Source organism: Helianthus annuus, chromosome 17 (assembly GCF_002127325.2).
Source record: "Helianthus annuus cultivar XRQ/B chromosome 17, HanXRQr2.0-SUNRISE, whole genome shotgun sequence".
Lineage (NCBI taxonomy): Eukaryota > Viridiplantae > Streptophyta > Magnoliopsida > Asterales > Asteraceae > Helianthus > Helianthus annuus.
Window position 1 is genome coordinate 69,923,224 of NC_035449.2, and position 3,906 is coordinate 69,927,129.

A 3,906-nucleotide genomic window follows, 5' to 3' on the forward strand; every position below is an offset into this window, starting at 1 on the left:
TAATCAACTTTTAAGACCATTTGCCCGTTTTACCCATCAAGGGCGTTTTTGTCAACTTTGACCCATCCTTTACTACAAAGGACTTCCTTAAACATTTGACCAATCCCACGACTTAACTATAACTCAATTCGCACATACCTGGCTCGGATCAAAGCTATGACCCGTTTTAATATTTCGTGCACTAAATGGCTAGTTAATAGCAACATAACTCCTTTCGCTATACAACCTGTGAATGCATAATACTTGACAACACAATTCATTAGTCGAGTTCGTTAAATGGTGATAGCTTCACCATTTGACCCGTTAAGTCTAAATGTCCGTTTTCGTCCTTGTGTGATTGTAATTATTTTCTTATCCCTTCTATGTATCTTATTCTTTCATTGACTTGTAATCAAAGTTACCATAATATCCCTTAACCCCCATTTTCTCCTTCAACCATCGTTCTTATCATGGACACATGTTCCGACCCGTATCAATACTTATCGGAACATCGTACTCCATTTACAAACTTACCATATTCATAATCTATACAATGAATGAGTATTCTACGAGGAGGGTGAAAGCTTAACTTACCTTGCATCCAAATATGCTTCCCGTGCGCATTAGTCCCGTTTGACCCGCTTTTTTCCCCAAGCTTCCATGTCGCTTATTAAGCATCAACTTATGATCCCCTCGTGTAGGTGATCATTAATCCGTATTTATTCATGAATTTAGACCTTGATTTGCCCTTCAATTCGATGATTCTTCATGCTTAGGGTTTCTTGAGCTCATGGAGCTCCTGGCCCCTTCACGAACACACATACGTGTGTGTGTATATGTGTGTATTTTTTTTATAAAATCAACTTTCATTTACCCCACTTTAGTCCCTCAAGTTTGCCACTAATTATAATTGGCACAACTTTCATTTTTTTAATTGTTTCTACTATATTCTTAACTAGGTTGAATAACTTAGTTACTTGTTTCATGCTTAATCATATAGGAACATACGGAAAATATAAACATTCGGGTTTTGGGGTGATACAAGTCTACCCCCCTTAAATGAGGTTTCGTCCCCGAAACCTTTCTCTTTTCCATTAAACACTACTTACCTTTCCTTTCCGCCCCATCAACACAACCATGGGCCCATCTAACGACGACCTTCTATCTTCAAGAACCCGTCCTAGAGTTCTTATTAGTGTCGCTTTCTCTAGCTGACACTAGTTTCTAACGCACTTCATAGCTAGCGGTTCATTCATCATTTTAATACTCGTATATCATGTACAATACATCTTTTTGTTTATTCCGACATTCATATCCTTTTCATCGACCATACGATCTAAGTTCGCAATCTATACCTACACATCTATGTTTATCTTCGATAGGTACATCATAATACTAAGTAACTATCCATTCTCGATTCAAAAACTATTCATATAATTGACTTCTTTCTAGCAAGTCCATACTTTCCTTACTTTACTTTTACATAACATTCTCATTTCCTCAACCCGTTTGTAGTGGGTCAATATACATACCTCTTCACGGTTATTATCGTACTTACATTCGTATGATCCGTTATAACAGATCTAATATCTTCATCCCATTTCTTAGATTATATTTTATACATATATCATAAAGTATTTAGTTCTTGTTTTGTTATCGCAATGAAACTACTATTTCATAGTCACATATACACGCTTAACTCCAAAGTTAGCGTCATTCTACGTTTCCTATAGTTATTTGTACGATACGTACCTGTAAGTCCCGTAAAACGGATCTTTCAATGATATCAAACCTAATCTTGTGAGAGTGCGGAAACCAATCACAAGATGATTCAAGATAAACCGAAAATGAGAAATAACAAGAACACCAAAATCACTTTTAACTCACACACGTTTCGATTACTTTAACAAGCAAAAACGTCTGGTATGAGTACACAACCAAAATCGCCTCCCTCTCTAGCTTCTCTAGAAGTTCTGTAACAATGAGGCTCCAAAGGTTCCAAAGGTTCTAAGATGTTCAAACCCTAAAACAAGTTAATAACTTGTTTATATACTAACTCAAGCCCAAGTCCCTACATGGGCTCCCCCTGGGCCTGCTTGGCCCACATGGCCTAAAGCTTGGCCCAAGTGACCTATAAAGGTCCAAAACCTAATACTAACTAACCCGGTAAAGCCCAGTTCGTAACCATAGCCCGTTGTATAAATTTGATGCGTCAGTCTCACACTTTAGGGCCTAACAATCTCCCCCTAGACTGATGCCATCAAATCATCTTCATAACATGAAATCAGCAACGTCTTCAACGAAGTCTATGGTTGTCGCTATGCTGCAGATGTTGTGGAAGTTCTTGACTTCTGAACTCTTAGCACTGGGTCTCTTTCTTCAACTCTTGTGGTTAGCTTCATATCAGGATCTCGATCAGCATTTGCTTGAAAATCTTGTGAAAAGAATGTGAGAGGAGGATTCTCAGCAGCTCTTTTCTTCTTCAATCTTTGTCTTTCAAGCAGGTTCACAGGTACTTCTTCAAATGTACTTTCATTGTCAGACGGCGTTTCATATCCGGTTCTTCTGACTCAGGTACATCTTGTTGTTGTGATGCTTCAGGCTTCTTCAGCAACTAACGGCATCTCAGTCTTCATCAACCCCTGTTCTTGATTGAAATCAAGTTCTGCACATGCTCACAAACTCATAAGCAAACATTTCTTATGCAACAGGGAGAGTACCATATGAACACTAGGTACATCCAAGTACTTGTACTCGGATTTCACAATTTAAATTCTTTCAACTTTTGATGATCAGTCAAATCTTCAAGAACGGTTACATTTTTAATTTTAAGAAAAACAAATAACCACTCTATTTTTGGATTTTTGGTTTTATGGAAAAGCAAGACACTATTTTTGTATTTTTCTTTTTTTTAATTTTTAATTTTTAAGAACTAAAAACAAATAAAAACTCAAAATATAAACAACTACCATAATATACAATTACAATTGCAATGGGATCAAAATTCGTTCTCAGGCAGACTAAGGAACACTTTTCAGTACGAGCCTAATCAAACTGGTCTATGCGATTGCCAATATGTTTGTCCACTTAAACTTTAACGCTCAACTTTCAATTTTTCAACTTCGTGATATGCTTAAGGTAATATTATACTATTATACCCGTGTATCCCATTCCAAGGCATACCCCCGCGATCAAGGTAAGCACAACGATTCATCGTAGCAGGTGAGTATACTGATGTCATCCTTTAAGATATCCTGACTGTGTCTAGGTCTGCATATAATCTGTTTTATCATGTTTTGATTTCTTAACAATGAACACCCAAATAAATACTAATCAAATCCTGGAAATATAAACAGCACACTCTATCGTGCAAGTATCTTCCCTACCACATATTTCACAAGTCCAATCCAGATTTCTGAAATCTTAACTGATATATGCATTGTTTTAGGGGGAGAAAATGAGAAAAATACAAAAAAGAGTTTGATGTATATATATGCATTGATTTTAAGGTGCCATAGCTGAAAGCCTATCGACATATCTTTTATCATTTTGATATCTCTGAAAATCTCAGCAGCTCTTTTCTTCTTCAATCTTTGTCTTTCAAGCAGGTTCACAGGTACTTCTTCAAATGTACTTTCATTGTCAGACGGCGTTTCGTATCCGGTTCTTCTGACTCAGGTACATCTTGTTGTTGTGATGCTTCAGGCTTCTTCAGCAACTAACGGCATCTCAGTCTTCATCAACCCCTGTTCTTGATTGAAATCAAGTTCTGCACATGCTCACAAACTCATAAGCAAACATTTCTTATGCAACAGGGAGAGTACCATATGAACACTAGGTACATCCAAGTACTTGTACTCGGATTTCACAATTTAAATTCTTTCAACTTTTGATGATCAGTCAAATCTTCAAGAATGGTTACATTTT